The sequence below is a fragment of the Macrobrachium nipponense genome, chromosome 11 (assembly GCF_015104395.2).
Source record: "Macrobrachium nipponense isolate FS-2020 chromosome 11, ASM1510439v2, whole genome shotgun sequence".
Taxonomy (NCBI): Eukaryota; Metazoa; Arthropoda; class Malacostraca; order Decapoda; family Palaemonidae; genus Macrobrachium; species Macrobrachium nipponense.
The window spans coordinates 87,401,177-87,423,835 of record NC_061087.1 but is presented as its reverse complement, the minus strand read 5'-3'; the positions used below and the strand labels follow the sequence as shown (position 1 = coordinate 87,423,835).

The 22,659-nt window shown below is 37.7% G+C and overlaps 1 protein-coding gene across 11 annotated transcripts in view; it reads right to left on the bottom strand.

Moving 5' to 3' along the window:
- Positions 1 to 22,659, bottom strand: part of LOC135206918 (POU domain, class 6, transcription factor 2-like) — a 978,430-nt gene that overhangs the window by 282,468 nt on the left and 673,303 nt on the right. The gene's annotated exons all lie outside the window — the stretch shown is intronic.

Genomic DNA, 22,659 nt, shown 5'->3' with positions numbered 1-22,659 from the left:
CTCGGAAAGGAGTTTGCACACCCCACACAGTTTACACACCAACACGACACACACACACCACCAACACACACACACGACACAACCACACACATATATATATATATATATTATATATCTATATATATATATTATATATACATATATATATATATATATGATTATATATATATATTATATATATATATAAATATATATATATAATTACAGTCATTTTCATCTTGAGGATGGGCTCCCCAATTTACGGCAAACCTACTAAAATGAGGTTGCTTCCCCCATGCTCTTTAAAACAATGTTTATAAACCACCACAGCCATCTGACTACCAGGTACGTAACTCACTGCTTAGGCCAGCAGAGGCACTAAGAACCCTCACATACGATGCCCAAAGATAACACGCGCGTCTGCTTCAGGTGAGGTGAACGTTCTATGAACTATTATTTGCATCGATGACCACAGTCGTTGCAACGCTAGCTTCGGTAAACAAAACATTTATTTACTTATATACATGCGTGTGTTTATAAACTGAAACTGTGTAAGGATGTCTGCGTAAACTGCGTATGTAATACCAGGAAACTGTGTTGGGTTCATACTTTATAAGAACAAAACTCATTTCTAATATATATCTTTAACAAAATTCTCTATTAAAATTTAAATTCCTGGAAAACGACTGGTGCCAAAGGCAAGTTTTAACGGGTTGACACAACGTCTGCTCTGTTAAACTAACTATTAACAACAGACTTTGAAAACAAATAAAATATAGATAAAAAATGCATTCAAGATTTTCGCGTTCTCTCGTCGAAACAACACGATACGACACATGCGAGAACCCACACAAAAGAGGTGAATACACAAACACGTACTTATACATACGCACGCACAAACACACAGACACACACACACACATGCACAGAGAAAAACTAATGGCCAGAACAAGTCAAAACGGACGGACACGCTCATAATTATTTCGTTCCGTCTCTTCTCTTTCGGTTTTGGCGCTTTCTCGCCCGTTCGCCGGTGCAGCGGCGCTTACCGGAGATTCATTCGAATTTAACCGTTTTCATTATTCACTTCATTCCGTTATCCAACAACATTTGTTACTGAGCTTGACGTGTGTTTTATCATCATAGTACTGTGTTTAAACTCCGGCTTTAATGTGCGGCACACACAGTGCAGTTATCACTTGCCTAACCAACCTTTTTTTTTTTCCACTGGGTAGGGCGATGCCGCGCCACAAAAACAATCATGCTTCTTTTGCCTCTTTTTATTTCAGCGCTTGTTTCAAGCCCTTTAACCTCAGCTTCGTAACGTGTTGTTATTTATTCCTTTTTCATCTGTATCCTGGAGAGCTGAAGTACTTTTATCAGGACTTTGTGATAGCAATGAGGTGTCCGCACGCAAATGGACAGAGCTCAATTTCCATAGGTCTTAGTAACTGGACACTGGCGTCCCAGTTCCGTTCGCGGGGAAAAGAAAGTATCAGTAGTTTGAAAACTTCACGGAACGATCTCTCTCTCTCTCTCTCTCTCTCTCTCTCTCTCTCTCTCTCTCTCTCTATTAGTAGTACCTGAGTAGACAAAACCATAGAGAAAAAAAATAATTTAAAAACAGGAAAACAGGGCTTAAAATTTGAGAAGATAATTAAAAAAACTAGTTTCCATACATACACTGTATATATATATATATATATATATATATATATATATATATATATATATAATATAATAATAATAATAATAATAATAATAACTAAGGTCCCTCCCTACTAAGGTCATACAAGTTATTGTTAATATATATATATATATATATATCAGTGACCATCAAGAAATGTACTTATTCCCAAAACTGATATAAACCTAAAAAAAAACTCTCAACAGGAGAAACGGACGAACGGACAGACAGACAGACAAACAAGGACAAGGACAAGGCACCGGGCCGAGAGAGCGCATTTGCGAAAGACAAATTCCTGTGTCCACTCCGCTCTTCGATAATAACCCATTTGCTTCGACCGCTTTGTCCGGAGTGACGACACACAACGGTTCATGCCACCCAAAATCTATTTCTCTCTCTCTCTCTCTCTCTCTCTCTCTCTCTCTCTCTCTCTCTCTCATCCATTCACAGTAATCAACGACTTTGATAGTTCCCAGATAAGACGATTACTTATCATGCCGTGTATTAGATGCCTTGCTTTCTTTGGTTGTATGCTGACGGAAATATTTATCAACTGGACCGAAGTAAGGAGGATACTTGCGCATTTTGACATACGGATTTTACTGCGTCATTTCCTTGTCACAAACGACATATTTTTATACGCTTGAAATACCGTATTACTTTATTTCATCTGCTTATTTTCTTATCACCAAAGAATGATTTGTAAGTTGAATATGAAATAATTCCGTAATGAAATTTTTTATCTAATACATTTATGCTTTTGTTAATATATATGTAATGAGTGTGTTTACGCCAAATATTTTCATTGTAATAAGTGTGTTTACGTCAAATATTTTCATAGAAGTTTTAAATCGTTTGTAGATAATTACACATCCTCTGCCACAAACATGAACACAAACTGAAAATTTACACACTACCATACACATACAAACACAGAGTCCTATTTATATATATAACGAATAAATCAACTGCTCTTGCAAAAGCTTGAAACACCTTTCATCACATGCAGTGATGCGTAACTGAATCCAAAAATCGCCAAGTGAAGTCTGGACGCACCGCAAATAATGAGGACCCTTGAAGGAAATCCCTCTTATTACCGAAACATATCAACAACACCAGAACTTCCGGCCTCGCCAAACTACCCATTCAACCCAATCCATCCAATCACCATCAATCAACATTAATCAGCACGGGATTAGACAAAATGAAATTCTCATCATCAACTTCCAGAGACGGCGCCGCCTCACCATCACCAATCTCGCAAACAACCGGGCGGAGGCGAATCGTCACCTCCAACCGACTCAACCCTCAATCAACCATCGCCTCAACCATCAACCAAAGAGTTAACAGCGAGTCAACCGTCAACCAGCTACTCAATGTCTCAACCATCAACCGACGACTTAACAACAAGTCAACCGTCAACCAGATACTCAACCCCTCAACCACTAGCCAACGACCTGACCATCTAGCAGCAAGTCAACCATCAACCAGCTACTCAACGTCCCAACCGTCAACCGACGACTTAATAGCGAGTCAACCGTCAACCAGCTACTCAACCTTCAACCATCAGCCAACGACTTGACCATCTAGCAGCAAGTCAACCGTTAACCAGCTTCTCAACGTCTCAGCCATCAACAGACGACTTAACTGCAAGTCAACCGTCAACCAACTGCTCAACGTCTCAACCATCAACCGATGACTTAACAACAAGTCAACCGTCAACCAGCTATTCAACCCCTCAACCATCAACCAACGACCTGACCATCTAACAGCAAGTCAGCCGTCAACAGGCTACTCAACGTCTCAACCATCAACCGACGACTTAACAACAAGTCAACCGTCAACCAGCTATTCAACCCCTCAACCATCAACCAACGACCTGACCATCTAACAGCAAGTCAACCGTCAACCAGCTACTCAACCGCCAACCAACCAAACTTTGACGCTGGAAGTGTGGTTCTTAAGTCTTCTCCCAAGCCGTCATCATCATCATCATCATCACAACTCCTCTTCACGAGTGACCATCCACAACATCACCTACAGCATCAACATCAACACAACGTCAGCAACAGAAACAATAACACCGAGAGAGAGAGAGAGAAGAGAGAGAGAGAGAGAGAGAGGTGGGGGAGGGTATGGGGAAGGAGACAGGAGCATCATCAGTGGGGGACGCTTGTCTTGTTGTGCCTTAATAGCTGGAATTATCATACATGCTTCCGGAGCAGCGTAAACCATTGTCTTTGTCCAAGGGGAAGGGGAAGAGGGCGGGGGAGGTGGTGGACGTGGGAAGGAGGGGGTGAGACTGACCCGTCCAGCCACCACATTTACAATAATAACATCGACCCACTCCCCCTACCATGCCTCTCTCCTCTAACCAGCTCCTCCTCCTCCTCCTCCTTCTCCTCCACCTCTCTCTCTTCTCTCCTCTAATTTATCTTTTCAACACTCTACTATCCACAGTCTCCCTTTTTCTTTGCAACTCTAAATCTCTTTATTTTGCTTTTACTTGCAGGTCCCCTTTTGCCTTTTATTTTGGCCATTCCTTCCACTTCCCTCTCTTATCTTCCGTAATTTCTTCTTTCCAAACTTTCTTTCTTAAAAAGACGGACGATTTCTTTTCGCCTCTCGAAAAAACACCAAACTTTCCACAATGGCAAAACCGCAGTTGTTTTAAGAAATCTTCTCAAGAGGGATTGTTTCTTTTCCTTTCACTTTCATATCTATGGGATGCAATATATTACTTGATGGACTTGTCTTCCAAGCTGTGGGACAATGGAATATTTCGTTGTGAAAGAGAGAGTGAGAGAGGATCTGATATTAATCGAAATATGTGTTTTGGAAAACTATTCTTCCCTCAAAAATCGTCCATTTCTACCTCGAATATTCCCATCACTCGAGTACTAAATATCAAAATGGATATTTCCTCAAAATTAAGTTTTTTTTTTATTGTTTTAAGTTAACACAGCATTTGATGAATTGAAAAACCACTGGTTTTTTAAAAATTAATATAAACCCAAACTTTGGCGAGTCATACACACGATGTCATTAACCAAATAACCTACTGATTTCTAATAACTTTAGATCACTCGTCTGAGGTGTTAATTATGATGGAAGTGAAGAAACCAATCATTAATAATAATAATAATAATAATAATAATAATAATAATATTAATTATCAATAAGGTGCAACCACACTTTCCTGCTGAACAATAAAATACGGTCATTAAACTGCTGAGTGAGTTCAACGCAGATGAAACTACCTGATAACTAAAGGTAAATACCCTTAACTACGTAAATACTATCATGAAAAATACGAAATGTGTTAGTGATGTAAGAGAGAGATGGACACTCTATTATGTGGGCTAGACAAAGCGGGATGATAAACTCCATTGTGGTTTCGCCTCCAACCTGTTTGACATTCTCTACTAGTTGCTTGCAAGCTTTCAATTTACACACACACACACACACACACACACACATATATATATATATATATAATATATATATACTATATATATATACCCATTATACGAATGATTGTATCACATCACCGTGATTCATATTAATAAGTAATAATCCTCAAATGTATATACATATATATATATATATATATAATTATACGATATATATCTATATAATATATATATATATATATATATTATATATATATATATATATAGATAAGAGAGAGAGAGAGAGAGAGAGAGAGAGAGAGAGAGAGAGAGAGAGAGAGAGAGAGAGAGAGACCGTCCCTACAGGAGCAACGTATGAAATATACAAGCAAAAATCAACCTCAGTACACATTAAAATAAGCAACTAGAAACCCAGAACCAGCATTTCCTTGAACACCTGGAATCAATCCACAATGAACGTGATTCGGTGCATCAGCAAACCTTAATGCTTCAAGATGTCTTCCTCCAAGTGAATCATAACACCAAGATGACGAAGACCTTCTCTTAAACGATGCTTATTTACCCAAATAAATGGAAAGGATTCCCATTCCCCTTCTCACTCAAATCCTGCCACGACTGCTGTGTTTTGGGGACACGCTCCCCACCCGGCTCCTTTCCCCTCTCACTCCCCACCCCCCTTCAAAATAACTACACACCTGCTCACTTCCTATTTAATCATCATGAAGAAGAGATTGTAGGTAATTGTCTGAAGGTGTGGAAGATTTATCACGCGGGTCCTACCTCGCCGAGAATATACGAATTTAAATATATACATATAACACGGGCGTTCCAAACGCATTTCTAGAGATATCTAACCCGAATCCATCCAGGAAAGAGAGAGAGAGAGAGAGAGAAGAGAGAGAGAGAAGAGAGAGAGAAACGCATCTCAGCCACTAATGATAGATTACAGTGGTTTCAGTTATTGTACGAGATTAGTCTGATATATTTTAACCATTCTGTTAAAACGGTAAAGACACAGGACTGCTGAGAGGGATGCGCGCGCGCGCGTACACACACAAACACGAGAATTCCACCTCATGGCGTTTGGTTTCAAGCCACCACGTGTGGTTCGTCGGCTTCACACTTCCCTTCAGCAAAATAACTTGTGTCGATGGAGAAAAAAAAATTGATAACAGATACCATAGCTTAATGATATGTAATTGAAATATCACATGCCATTTTCTTACAAATTTGTTCTATTTCGGTAGCTTGCTTCTTTGTGAAAAGCAATAAATTCAAACTGAAAATTCTACTCTACATGACAAGGAAATAAGTCAGGAATATTTCCTTGATGGCATAAACTGGTGTCGAACTCAGGCAGGCTTAGGAAGAGATAAATAACCTGTCACTTGATGGTTCCAGGCCTTATCGATTTTTATTCATATAAAAATACGCTTCAGGTGCATAATATCCATATGACTCAATACACGGCTTTTATGAGAAAATAAAAAAGTTTATTATTTTATTTTATTTTATTTTATTCTTTTTTTTTACTCTTCTGTTCACTCTCTGATTTTCAAACTTCAGACTTCCACTACCTATTCTTCTAGACGCCTTATCACGTACAACTTCTTAGGTCAGGTTTTAATATGAACATGTCATGGCTACCAATGCAGAATTCAAAAGACTTTCAAACCAATGAAGATCAATTTTTTCATGTCTTCTACCTATTCCAATGTCACTGTGTTCAAGGATATTCCACTAAATATTTTTGCGTGGTAACGAGATTAATTGCGCTCCCTTCCCAACGTCACCAAACACCTAGAACTCTACTTAAAAGTAGTTTGTAAGTCTCCAGAACTTTCCTTCAATAAGGACTTACACTAATCAGGGATGTCCACTGTAGCAAAATTTTCACTTTATATTAACTAACCATTACATGAGCAAAGGAACACGATAAAAATGGCCTAAATCCAATTTATGCAAGGAAGCAAACAAATTGTGCCCGGACAGTGTCTGGTCAACTGACCCTTCATTTTTGCAAAAGACAAACTCAACAAAGCTCTGAGAACAGCGCTCAGCCGTGAACGACAGATAAATCATATTTTCAACCTAAAAGCAGGAGTACTTTACAGGCTAAATCTGGTCTGACGTCACAAATGCTAGGGTCATTAACCAAACTTATTTCCCAGAAACGCTCAATTATGAAACGGAAGAACAGTGGATTTTTTCGTCTTCTATAAAGCAATGTTCATTAACATTAAAAAGCTATAGGTTAGGAGCAACTCTGAGGCTTGTTGCTCAGCTGAAACACGACAACTAGGAGGAAATCCTAACAAGATGAAAATGAAGTATCCTTAGAAGAAATTCATTGCTGGGTTCAATGAGCTCTTCAAAAACTTTTAAGTATACTAATCTTTATATTACAATAACCATTTATGTACAAGTGCACAAACAGGAAGTACGTATTTTAAAGACAAAAAGACTTAAGTATCCACTCCGAAAGCTTAGTCAATGATCATGGCTTTATTAATCCACCTTATGTTAAATTTATTATTATTTTTTTTTTCTTCCACTCGAATCCCAAGTTTTCTTTTCCACTGACTGAGATTTTTCTTAGACCTTACGTAATAGCTGCCGGGTTCCAGGAGACACCATACAGGGGACCCAGCTTGTTACATATAAAAAATGGTTCGTGTAGTAGTAGTAGTGTTGTTTGGTAAGGCCGTTGAATTGGGTGTGAATTTGCGAAGGCAGAATACTGAGAGAGAGAGAGAGAGAGAGAGAGAGTAGGTTCTGGTAGGGAGAGGGTCGCTGTAGGATAAGGAGTAGGAGTAGGGGGGGCAAGGGGGTTGGAGAGGGGAAGGGAGAGTAGGACAAGAAAACGAGAGAGAGAGAGAGAGAGAGAGAGAGAAACTGTGGATAGTAGGAAAGGACATCAGTCAGGAGGTGGTCCTCCCCCGAGGGAACACCCACAATATCAAACCTTATTGTCCTCATCTGTTATGGCGATGCATTCTCTAATTCACGCCAGAGAAGGGAACGCTGTTTGGTCAGTGGCCTGGGAGGGACCTGAAGTGGACGCTGCTGCTACCACTATTGCTGCTGCTGCTGCTGCTGCTAGTGGAATAGTGGTAGCTGGCACAGATAGTGGTTGGTTGTTGCCACGGTGCAGAATGGTACGTTGGTTGGTCGGTTGGTTGGTTAGGTGGTTAGAGAGATTTGCTGACTGCTTTTGATAGTTATGGATCATAATTGTCAGCAGGAATCCCGCGATATTTTTGGCGCCTGCTATTTTTGAAGAGAGTTGAACGACTACGTGATAAGTGATGAGAAAAGTTGGCTTGGTCGGAGTGATTTACTGGTTCCATTTCGTACAGTAGTTATGGTCGATTCTCATTTGTTGAGGCCTATGGTACGCTGATTTGGTGTTGCCAGAGAGAGAGAGAGAGAGAGAGAGAGAGAGAGAGAGTCCGTGATGATGGTTCGTTGAACTGCTGATGGTGGTGTTAGAGTGGCCTGTATAGTGTCACTTTACAGCCATTTTAAATGCGATATAAATGATACCCCTCACAGTTCCAATGAGATTAAACGATTTTTAGGCATTTTAACTAAAATCATGTAAAAAAAATTAATCGCAGTTGATATATATACGACTTCAAAGTTCTGAATTACTGCATCGACACGGACAAACATTGTGCCGGTGAACACATGCAAGTTCCCTCGTCATAAAAAAAAAAACACTTTCATGGCACTCTGATCTTATTTACAAAATACGACAAAGAATAATTTAAAAAAAACTAGCACGCAGGATAGAATATCAAACTACTGAATGTTATCATCAGAAAATGGCGGTTCTGAAGGCATTCTGTGCAGGTGATGATAAAAAGTGTCATGGAGATATAAAACTGGCCTCATTCTTGAAAGCCTGCTCCTATGCTCAGCAAAGTGTTTGCAGGGAGAGGAGCGTGACTCGCAGAGCATCAAAGAGTGGGAGCATTAATATTTCCACTGGATGGTCATTCTGCTCCGAGAGAAGCCTATTAACCCTAAAATTATGCATTAGCCATTCTGTCCTAAAAAGAAACCCACTGGCCCTCAAATTATATCGGTCATTCTACTCTTAAGAGAGGATTACTTTAATATACGTTACGTGTGTATATATATATATATATATATATATATATATATATATATATATATACATATATATATATATATATATATATATATATGTGTGTGTATATATATATATATATATATATATATATATATATGTATATAGATATATATACATATAAAGCAGAATGTGAACGAATATACAACAGGGGACTAATAACGTTTCTGGAAATTAATTAAAATGAGTAAATATTGGTACAATAAAAAGTCTTTTTGGATATGGACAATTATGCGGATAATACAAAACAAAAAATTAATTATTATATTGATTTACCTTAACAACAACAACACACACACATACACACACACACACACTTGCATTATGCTACATATAATACAGTGTATTCATGAGCATAAACAAAGCATCTCTTGTAATGGAACAAAAATGAACGCCATTAGCGGATAATTTTTTGAAGAGGAAAAATAAATCATCTGAAAATTCGCTGAATGGAGTTTCTTAGTCAACTCTGGCAAAATTTAAGTAGTAAAAATCGAACGTGAATTTTAAAGCAGTAAGACTTTTTTGAATGCTGGGCATACAGACAATTTCATCAGCAAATTATTGGAGCTAACGATAACAGAATTTTTTTTTTTTTTTAAAGAAAGACCACTGGTTTTTGACGCCCAATCATCCCCTTTTACATCAGTTTGAAAGTGCTGTTTTGTTCATAATAAAAATTAAAACTCAGATTTCTGCGTATTTCCTAACAAGTACACCAAAACTTCCTATATCGACAGATTATGAATTCTCAACTATGATGAAGCGGAGATAACTAATATACTTCAAAACCATCTCATGTAAACAAAAAAAAAGTCGGATAATGAAACGAAAAGTGTCATTTACCATCACAGATGGACAAACTTGACACTTGAGCATTACGTGCACATCAAGCACAGACAACACTGACATGAACAAGGTAAAGATTACGATCGATAACACAGACAGAAAAAGCATTTTCAGAGCTAACAAAGCAATCACAATGAGACGGCCAATAATAATTGCATGAATCTGCAAACGAACAGAAAGATAGTATTACATTTAATTCTGCAAACCGACGAAACTTCGACGGCAATATTGACTAATAATGAAAATTACCGAATCACAAAATATTCACTAAAAACGAAACATAACAGATAAGATACTGACTGAAGAGAAAGAGAAATGCAGCTAAAAGTTTCGCAATATAAAGATAAAATAGAAAACGAAATCAAGCTGAACAAAACGAGAGTCATCAAAATCTGGCAAGAAAAGACAAAAAAGTAGCTGGGCTCAACAAAACCACAACTGTCATATAATTACATAAATGAGAATAGAAAGGAAAATTAACTATAACGGAATGCAACTTAGACAAGCGGCAAAACAACGTAAAAATGAAAAGAAATCTATATTAGAATTATGTAAACCATATCATCAGACTACATTGGAAGAAAATACGGAAACGAAAAGAAATAAATGCAAAATATAATGAACATAATAAGACAATAGAAAAGTGATAAAACAAAAAGATAATACGAATCCTAATTCCTCCAATCAGGTAAACGAGAGAGAGAAAGAGAGAGAGAGAGAGAGAGAAAATTTCCCATACCACTGAGCTTGATATCTAAGACTGCATCATCGCCAGAGGACAGCGACGTCGGCCATCTGTCCCAGTGATATATAATATATAAATAGACCAGAGAGAGATTATAAATGGTTAATTGCTGTTATGGCCATCGGTAATGGTCAAGAGGATGGTAATGAGGGGGGATAAGATGGGCAAGGGGCAAGAGCTAATGGGAAGGGCAATTACCGGGAAGCTCGTATTAATATTAGAAGGCTGTCGACGAAGGACGGGGGAAAGATGATTATAATACAAAGGGGGAAACACACACACACACTGGAAGAGATTAGTACCGTGCGAGTTTTGTCCTCCGGAGGAAATAAGGTGAAATGCTTTACCCGGAAGCACTAAAATGACCTCCAATGCCTTATATTTTGACAATTTTGACGCTTAATGATTGAATTGAATTGAATATAGAATTTAGGCCAAATTCAGCGCTGAAACAGAAATGGACAGTAAAAGGTTTGAAAGGTGTAACAGGAGGAAAACCTCAAAGCAGTTGCACAACGAATCAATTGTTAGAAGAGGGTGGAGAGTAAGAAAGAGAATATGAAAGGAGGTACAGTAAAAGGAACGAAAGGACACTGAATGATGAACGACACAACGCAATAGTCTAAGGTCGCCAGAGACATACAAAAATATTGCAAATTGGTGAAACATATAAAACGATCATAAATGAGATGCCTTTATGGCACTATGGAAATTCGGTATTTTCTCGGAAACAAACATAATAAACAAAAGAAAAGAAAACGCGTAACCAGAATAGCTAGATTCAGAGATCTGAAACCCTTCATTAGAAATGGAAAAATAAAAGCTAGTTGGGTGTCTAGAACTCTAGAATCAAGGGGGGCTGCAGTTTAGAACTACTAGAATCAAGGGGGCTGAAACTGCAGCCATTTAATAAGAGCAAATAGAAAAATAGATAAAAAGGGAAGAAAATACATAACTAAAATAACTAGCACTAAAAAGCTCAAGCCCGTAAAATAAAAGCAAGTAGGAAACAGTTACAAAGAGAAGCGAATCTCCTACTAGAATAAATAGATTAAAAACTAAAACCTTTAAAATAAAAGCAAGCAGGGAACAGTTACCGATGAGAAAAAAAAAGAGAATATGCAACAAGAATAACTAATGAGTTAGACACTGCCCTTCAATAAAAGCAAAAAGGGAACAATTAGCAAAAAAGGAAAAAAAAATCAAGAGAATGTGCAACTTAGAAAGGCTAGAACGGGGGAACTGGAGCCCCTTAAATAAAGCAAGGAGGGAATAATTAAAAAAATTACAGACCACGCAAATAGAACAACTAATGATGGAGCTACAGCGCTTATATAAAAGCAAAAAGACAAAAACCAATATAGGAGAATATGAAACTTAGGATAACTAGAATGGGGGAACTGAAACCCCTGAAATAAAGAAAGTAGGGAATAATTACCAAAAAGACAAAAATCCGAAGTATGCTGCAACTAGAATAACTAGAACGGAGGAACCCGAGCCCCTTAAATAAAAGCGAAGCAGGAAGCGCAAACTCAGGCCCGACCAGAAAGTCTGACCTTCATAGGTGCTGATGGACAGTAAGTAAACGAGGTGCACATAGACACACGCACAAATTTACAAACAAACACGTCCAGCAGGACTCCGGCTGAGACCCTTGTCTGACGACTTCTCATTCGCTTAAACATTAGTCCGACACAGCAGGGACGTAAGGTCGTCCCTGCCGTGCTAAGCCCAGGCCAGAATCGCCCTTGTCGACCGGCTGGATTCACACATGCATTCATCCGAGCGCATAATGCTATGATAATGAAACGGACATAACGCTAATTACTACTTTAATAAAGGTACAAAATGCGGATAATTTGTTTATCTGACCTTAGTAGGGGTCACTCGTATCGGTGACATTTGGTCAAATTAACGAAGGCGGAAAATATTTCCGGTGCCGTGACATGAGGCATTCATTTGCAGGAGCGAGCGTTTGGGCTTAAAATTATCTGCCTATAGATTGCTAGGAGAGAGAGAGAGAGAGAGAGAGAGAGAGAGAGAGAGAGAGAAATCAACAACGTAAGATTATTCACTCGTGAGTAGATGTTACTTAAATATGAATTGCAACATGAAACATACTCCAGCAGAGGTAATTGTCTTGTTTCCCGTATATTGAAACTAATAATGGGGAATTAGTCTATAATGTAGATGGGTTACGTCCTTAATCCGCTGAGAGATGGTCAACGCTATTCAAGAGTGACCTCTCTGATGTGTTGAGAGTTGGTCGAATATCAGGTCTTTTGGCGAGGATTAGCGACTCTACGTGTCAAGTGCAGAACAGGAAGGAGGAGGAGTAGGAGTAGGAGGAGGAATAGGTGGGAAAGGATGGAAAGGAAGAAGAGGAGAGAGAGAGCGAGAGGAATCCAGAGGGGGGAGAAATCCTCCAGGATTCTCTCTCCCGACTAAGTGACCACTCCTGCGGGGATGCAGAGGGCAGGGTTTGGGGATTGCCTTTAGGCAAGATCCTTTGGAGAAAACCTGCGCCTGCGCATCATCTTTTCCCCTCTTCGTCGGTGGCACCGTCGCTCTGATTCTACACGGCGCGACTTTCCCCTCATTTCGGATGAGGACGACGACCCTCCCACCCCCTCGGACGACACATGAAGCGACGACAATGACCGCGATGACGAAGTTGAGGACGAGTTGGAGGCTGGAAAAGGATAGAGATCGAGGAGGAGGAGGAGGAGGACGTGGGAGGGGAGAGGCCTTGGCACTGGGCTGTCATGTGTAAATTTCCCCTTCATCCTCCACCCATCTAAACCGACACTTTCCCCTCTTCCCTACGTAACCCTCTCTCCTCCACCTCCTCCTCCTTCCCCCTTCCTCCTCCTCTTGGCGGCTTCATCTCCTGCTTCTCCCTTTTCCCCTCACCCCGTTTTGTGGCATCACCCCCTAAGGGGAAAGTGAAGAGGGGTGGTCGCCGTGGGATGGGGATAGAGAGAGAGAGAGAGAGGGGTGGTGTGGGGGGGGGGGGGGGGGAAATATTATTCAAAGTGGTGGACATACTGTATGCGTTCTCTTGCTAAGCATCTGCTCGCATAATCAAGTTGAGACTGGAGAGCAGAGGCTCCCGTTGGCTTCATATTAAACTTGCCTTTCCTAATATTCAAATCGCCCTTGCATTTTCTGAACGCATCCTCATACTAAGCAAACTCTTTGCATACACTAGTTATTCAGATGCTCCATTTCATATTCATATGAGGTAGACTCTTCGTATATTGCCCTCTGCTGCCTGAAACCTTCATAGAAGTTGCTTTAATGTCCCAAAATCATTAATATTTCAGTGTCCGGCTAATCCTGTAGACGACTCGTGTTGGACCCCCAGCCCGCACACGGCTCCGAAAAGCGTACTTAGTGAGAAGTTAGTTTTGCCTACCAAATATGAATGGTCCTCTCACCCCCCCCCCCCTCCCACCGGCCATAACCCAACCCCCTACCCCGGTCCCACTTGCCACCCCAACGCAACCCCCCCCCCCCCCCCTTTCCCGACTAGCCCCGGGACTTCCTAATTATAGATTCTGTTGGGTGTTGCAATATCATGCCTTAGATGTAACTCAAATATACGCATTAAGGATTAATGAGCCGCGAAGAGGCCCTGACTTTTCTGTCGTCGCATTGAGAGAGATCAACAACTTGCACTCAAATGCTGCCGGGAAATGGAAGCGTGTGTACCTTCACATCCTGGAGTAAATATTTGTTTGTTTACATGTACACGCAGACACACACACGCACACACACACGAGAGAGAGAGAGAGAGAGAGAGAGAGAGAGAGAGAGAGAGAGAGAGAACTCAAGAAAAAAAAATCGAGTACGTCCTCTGAATGAATAATGTATAATCATTATTAACGGACTGTTGCGTAATACGGTCTGACCTACAGGGCAAAATCAGTTACCATTTAAGCCAGCGTACGAAAAACAATGACAAACGAAGTGAACTTTCTGTAAACAATTCACCGATCACACATAGCAATGAAAATACTAATACATAGGCAATCAAAAGAACAACTACCTTCATAAACGTCAAATCAAGGAAATAAAACTCGGGGTCTAATTAGAACGATATATGAGGAGGAGCATCAACGTATTTCATATCTTCCTCTCATTAACAGTTCAAATTTTGAATATTGAGCCTTAACAATTAATTGCAATCATCCGCTTGAAAACAAATATCAAATTTATCATTGTTGGTGATCACAACATTGCAATCGTGACTGCTAACTTCCACAGCATCATGATCGTTATCATTAACTAACAAATGGTATCACAACAATCACCATCATTAATTATAACTTCAGAATAAAGGCAAGAAATAAAAACAAAAATTTGTCTATGACGTAAGTTTTCATGAAAATATAAATAGCATCCAACCACGCACTCTTCGATTACTTGTGGGACCATGAATAATTAATTGCCTTTAAATTAAAAGGCAAACAGTTTCTCAATACACAAGATAATGTTTTTAATTTGACATAAAGAAGCGGTTCTTCCGTGATCCATAATTAAAACTAATATTTATTGACTGCAATTTAAGCTAAAAAAAAAAAATAGAAAATACTCAGCTAAAATAATATTCAATACAGACATGACATCAAAATGAACCCCTCATATGGGTCACCACTGAAACAAAGTAAAATTTAAACTTTCCTTAAAAATAGGTCATCCGAAAAACGTTTGACTTTATTTGAGACCTGATTTCATTATTGGGAGCTTAAGCATTAACCAGTTGGCTGTTGTGACATAGTTTATTAGACCAAACTAAATTACGAATAAAGTTCCAGTTGCAATTCATTCACTGCCAGTATCGATCAAGATTAGTTAAATAAGACAGTTCAGGCCTAATTTCAGAAAAAAAGGAGCCTTTTAAATTCTCTATCAGGAGAATTGCAGGAGTGGTAAAGATTACTGATAAGATAAGCGAGTGGAGATTGAAAAGTCTGGGCATGTGATAAGTATGAGTGAAGAAGAAACAAAGAAAGCTTCAATGAAGCCGGTTAGGGGTAGAACAAATCTAATGAAAACATGTTGAAAATAATTGAAGAAGTTCCAAATAAAATCCAAGTGGTCAAGAGACTCATAAAGAAAATATACATAAACCAACATATTCCGACAAAGAAAATGAATAAGGTGAATCTTGTGAATATACTAATTGATGCATTAGGAAAAAGAATGCCAAAAGCATGCAAACTGTGTAAGGTTTGGTATAGCATAGTCAATCCACAAAAACCTAATCAGAAAATGTGCTGCATGCAACATTCCGACCCATCCACAGTGTGCTGAGGTAATACAAGATTTGAGAAAAGATACAAGAATTTTTTGTTCAACATGTCTATCATGGATAGACAATGTTATTAAATCAAGATTGAATGTACAAATAGTTGAGGATGAAGAAGAAGAGGAAGAGGAAGAAGAAGAAGAAAAAAGAAGAAGAGGAAAACGGAAGAAAAGTAAACAAAAATGAAATGACAGAAAAAAAATAAGGAAAACAAAGAACAGATAAAAGTATGGATGCAGAGATACTCATTGATACTACATATGAAGGCAATAAAGCAGCATACCATTACGAAGAAAGATAAATTACGATATGACAACAGAAAAGCAAATCCCGAAGAGGCTCTACCCAGATCTATACAATGACGGGAAAGAGGAAAAAATAGACAAGAAAGACAAAATCTGCAACCTTTTGAAAAGAGGGAATTGCAGATTTGGAGAAAGATGTTACTACAAACATCCTAAGATATGTCAAAACTATGAAATATATGGTAAATGTGCATACTTAGATGGATATGGGATGATTGCAGAGATCTGCATCCAAAAATATGTAAAAACCTAAAAGAAGGAAAAGGATGTAAGTTCGACAAAAAATGCAAATATATGCACCCTGTAGCCATGAATCATAATCAAATAAATAACCAACCAAGAATAAAATCCAAAATAAGAAAGAAACAAATAAAGAGAGAAATCAAGAATATCAGGTAAAAGAGAAAAGCAAACCACCAATGAGATATGCAGAGGTGTCAGCAAAAATTTCAAAGCATCAGCTCCGAAATTCTACTCAAGAGATAATAACTGTATTTATTATGCAAGAGGATATTGCAGAAACGGAGAAAATTGCAGATTCAGACACAAAATTAATAATTATGATGAAGGAAGATCAAATATTATGGAAAAGTTGGATTTTTTAATGTCAGAATTTCTGGAAATGAAAAAAAGAACAACATACCAGAACAGGAAAGAGACATGGGAAAAATCCTTATTACTATCAGTATTAATGAAGGAGAAAACACGCAAACCATCATAGTGATGAATGCGCAGGGTTTAGTTACGAGTAACTCAAAAAGAAAAATAGAGTACTTAGAAGAACTAACCCAAAATGAAAAGAAAATAGATATAATGAATATAAGTGAAACCTGGTATTCCCAAGAGACTGGGAATGATGATCAAATAAAAGGGTTCCAAACTTATAGATCAGATAGAAAAATAGGAATCAAGGGGGAACCGCAATATATGGGAAAGACAAAAAACAAGGAAAATATATGAGAAATATAGTAACTCAGAATGTGAACTAATAGCGGTAGAATTTGAATCTGAAAAATTGATGAACATAGTAATATATAGACCTCCTAATACTAAAGAGTTTGACTTAATAATTGAAAAATTGGATGATATATGTAGAAATCACAAGGACTGGACTATTCTCCTATCTGGTGACTTCAACTTTCCTTTCGTAGAATGGAAAGAACGAATAGGAGATTGTGGTTGTACTTATACATATAAAAAAGAGAGTAATAGTAGTGCAGAAGATAAGAGGCAATTTGAAAAGCTATTAGATATGCTACTAGAATACAACATTCAACAAATAAATCACCTGCCAACAAGAAAGGAAAATACTTTAGACCTAGTATTTGTGAACGAGATGAATTATGTTAAAGAAATAATAGTTTATAATGCGAGTATTTCAGACCATAATGTCATAGAATTAACAGTTCATTCCAAAGCAAGTGAAAATAGAGATAAGCAAGAAATGAAAAAGTGGGAAGGATATGGAAAATACAACTTCTACAGTAAAAATATAAAATGGTCAGAAATTAATGAAGAATTAAACAAAGATTGGGATAACATTTTCGTAAGTGATGACATAAGGGTAAATACGGAGATATTATATAAAATATTGGAGATAATAGTGGAAAAATATATACCGAAGAAGAAAAGTAAACATCATTCATACATACCAAGAGACAGAAGGATCTTGTTCCAGAAAATCAGAAAGTGGAAAAAAGGTCTTGCAAAAGAAAAAAATGCATGGAAAGTTATAGAAACTAAAAAGTAAGATAGAAAATGCAGAACAAAAGATTATACAATCAAAAGAAAATGAAAAACGGGACTTGGAAGAAAAAACCCTATTAAATATCAAGCAAAACCCCAAACTATTATACTCATATGCGAAGAAGATGAATAAAAGAAGAATAGAAATAGGCCCTCTGAGAATTGAAGGGAGATTAACGAATGAAAAAAAAAAAAAAAGGAAATTTGCAACATACTGGCAGAACGATATAAGAGAGAATTCACCCCTAGAATAGATAATGAAGATAATGATATAGAAGTAAGGATGAAAATAGTGAATATTTAGCTGACATAGATATTAATGAAGCTGATATTGTGCAGGCTATTAATGAAATTAAAAAATGGAGCTGCTGCAGGGCCTGATGGAATTCCTGCTATTTTGTTAAAGAAAGTAGTTCATTCTATCGCAAAGCCACTTGCAATATTATTAAGACAAAGTGTAGATACAGGCAAGATATATGATGAGCACAAATTAGCATATATTACCCCTACTTTCAAAAGTGGATCAAGACTAGAGGCAAGTAATTATAGGCCTGTGAGTCTAACATCACATATTATGAAAGTGTATGAAAGGGTAATGAAGAAAAATATTATGAAACAAGTTAATAAAAAATAATTTGTTTAATAAAGGAAAACAACATGGTTTCGTACCCGGAAAAAGTACACAAACCCAACTGTTAGTCCACCGTGAAAACATATTCAAAAATATGAAAAGCGGAAATGAAACAGATGTGGTTTATTTAGACTTTGCAAAAGCTTTTGATAAAGTAGACCATAATATATTGGCGAAGAAAATTAGAAAACACAATATCGTGGATAAAGTAGGAAGATGGTTAAAAGAATTTTTACACAACAGAAAACAGATAGTTATTGCAAACGACGAGAAATCGGATGAAGCCAAGGTAATATCCGGTGTGCCGCAAGGTACGGTGTTAGCTGCAATACTGTTTGTTATTTATGATTGAAGACATAGACAATAATGTTAAGGATTCGGTAGTGAGTAGTTTCGCAGATGACACAAGAATAAGTAGAGAAATTACTTGTGATGAAGATAGGAAACGCTCTACAAAGAGACCTTAACAAAGTATATGATTGGGCAGAGGTAAATAGGATGGTATTTAACTCTGATAAATTTGAATCAATAAATTATGGAGACAGAGAAAGAAAGCTATATGCATATAAGGGACCTAATAATGAGACCATCACAAATAAGGAAGCAGTTAAAGACCTTGGTGTGATGATGAATAGGAACATGTTATGCAATGATCAAATAGCAACTCTGTTGGCAAAATGTAAAGCAAAAATGGGAATGTTGTTACGGCACTTCAAAACAAGAAAAGCTGAACACATGATTATGCTTTATAAAACATATGTTCGTAGTCCACTTGAATATTGCAATATGATATGGTACCCACACTATCAAAAGGATATTGCACAAATAGAGAGTGTACAAAGGTCCTTTACAGCTAGAATAGAAGAAGTTAAGGACCTAGACTACTGGGAAAGACTACAATTCTTAAAAATTATATAGTCTAGCGGAAAGGAAATGAGAAACGCTACATGATAATTCAGGCATGGAAACAGATAGAAGGAATAGCAGAAAATATCATGGAACTAAAAATATCAGAAAGAGCAAGCAGAGGTAGATTAATAGTGCCCAAAACTATACCAGGAAAAATAAGGAAAGCACACAGGACATTAATCCACTACGCACCAGCATCGATAATGCATCGTCTATTCAATGCGTTGCCAGCTCATCTGAGGAATATATCAGGAATGAGCGTAGATGTGTTTAAGAATAAGCTCGACAAATATCTAAACTGCATCCCAGACCATCCAAGATTGGAAGATGCAAAATATACCGGAAGATGTACTAGCAACTCTCTGGTAGACATTAGAGGTGCCTCACACTGAGGGACCTGGGGCAACCCGAACAAGATGTAAGGTCTGTAAGGTAAGGTAAGGTCGAGAGGAAGACAAAGGCTTAGAGGCGTGATAAAGTGTTGGACGTTTTGGAGATTTTTTTTTTTTTTTTTTTTTTTTTTTTTTTTTTTTTTTTTTTTTTTTTTTTTTCTTTTTTTTTTTTTTTTTTTTTCACAGAAATAGTCTAACACGCATCCAGGCATCTTATCCCTTAGCTTATGGATAGCGGTGGGGATGAAAAGGTAGTAGTTAATATATATAAACATACAATCCATCCGTTTAAAACAGGAAATCTAGAAACTGAGTTATAAGAAAACAAAAACCTGGCTTAGAAAAATAACGGGATTATTTCCCAAGTCATTCAAGAAGCATCGCGTTGACCATCTTGACAAAAACTGAATATGGACGCTGTTGTCAACGCAAGCGAATTCCTCGAAGAACCTGCATATTTTATCGTTCTCGATCAACTCTGCTATATTAGGTCAACAATTTGCTTCGTTTTTAGTTCTACGATTGTTCCCACAGGGCCACTTAATAATAATAATAATAATAATAATAATAATAATAATAATAATAATAATAATAATAATAATAATAATAATAATAATAATAATAATAATAATCTTTTGGCCTTAAGCAACAAGTCCACATCGGAAAATTTTGGTTTAGGGAATGAGGTCACCAAGTCTTTTAACTTGGAGCAAAGTCCATTAGTTATACTGGAGCAAAGTTTTCTGAAAACAGCAACGGCGCATGAGCGCACTAACAAATACGCGGTAGTAACAAATAAAAATTCTGCACTATAAGAAGTTGGCGTTAATAATAATAATAATAATAATAATATTTGTAGTTGTTTGCATTATTATTGTTAATCATATACGTGTTAAGAAAAAGCTTGTATTAGTAAGACAAATACACATATAAAATATAGTACTTATCATATTTCTTAACTAAAACGAATTTGCGATACTAAAATACCTATACAAACTCGATAACGTTAACGACACATACAACTGCGAAAATAAAAAAATTGAATAGTATATAATTTAAATTTGTAATTCCTTTCAACTGTCAACGTCGTCGGCGCTCTCTCTCTCTCTCTCTCTCTCTCTCTCTCTCTCTCTCTCTCTCTCTCTCTCTCTCTCTCTCTTTCATTAGCCACCTCGAAGGGCCGTTTTGCCTGGAAGTTTGAATGCCATTGAACGTAACCAAGCTTTAGCAATAATATCCTCCTGATGAGCAGTGCATGTCTATTCTGCGTCGGTGGACGGGATCATTTCCATAAAAATTAGCATACATGAAAGAGGACCAGGGAGGAGATGGGGGAGGGGGAGGGGGTGTGGGGAAGGGAGGGGGTGGAGGCGAGTGGGGATGGGGTATGGGGGAGGGGGCCGTGCGTGTCTGCGTGTGCATATATATACAAGTGTTCTGGTGGTCAAGAACCTCTTCCCACTTTTGCCTGCTTCTCACAAATTCTGGAAAGTGGGTAAAAACGAGAGAGAGAGAGAGAGAGAGAGAGAGAGAGAGAGAGAGAGAGAGAGAGAGAGAGCGGACTTGTCAAGCAATTCTGAAGCTTGCAAGTCAAAGGAAGTCGGATAAAATGCTGAGAATGCGAGAAACACCAGATCTGTTTTCGAATATTTCATGTTTGCGCGAATACATTAATGCTCTTTCTTTCTTTGGCGATTCAAGTAAAAATACCAAATTAACTCACTGACTGAAAAGTCGGCAAAGTCTAATCATTATAACTGGACTTAGGGTCACCTTTCAGGCATTTAATTTCTCAGAGCGAAATCTTACATAAAAAAAAAAAACTGTGTTTGAAAGTAGAGCCTTTTAAACTGGAGCCTTCCAAAATTTCCGCTGAAAATACTCTAAATATGACTTATTACTCTGACTGAACTGAATAATAATAATTTCGAGGAAATAAAAATTCATTTTGAGAAGACTGGACTACAGAGATACACCACGCTAAATTTTCTAAAAAATTATTATCTTACATTTGGAATATTTTTGTATTTCAGTTATAAATAATTATAAAAAACCATAAATTCCCGTCTTTCAAAAGACCTTGACCTCCGACCTCACGTCGCAGTTCTGTGGGTGTGGGAACACACTAAAGATGGGATGAAAAGGTTATAGATATTCCCTGGAGCCTTGCAAAATTATAGCTGATGGTTCTCAACACTGAATAGCAAAAGAGAAGGTGATTAGCAAGCCTCTCTCTCTCTCTCTCTCTCTCTCTCTCTCTCTCTCTCTCTCTCTCTCTCTGTGTGTCATAAATAAGATTATTTTGAGTTTTTACAGGGGTGATTAAGGAGCGGTTTTCAAGATATACCTCTAGGGAAACAATTTAACATTTACTCCAGTTACTGTAGAAGCCTTCATTGTAACTCTCTCTCTCTCTCTCTCTCTCTCTCTCTCTCTCTCTCTCTCTCTCTCTCTCTCTCTCTCGTCATACATAAGGTCTGAATTTCTACACGCTACTGTGCACTTGCTTTTCCAGGAGTGAAGTATACAGAAA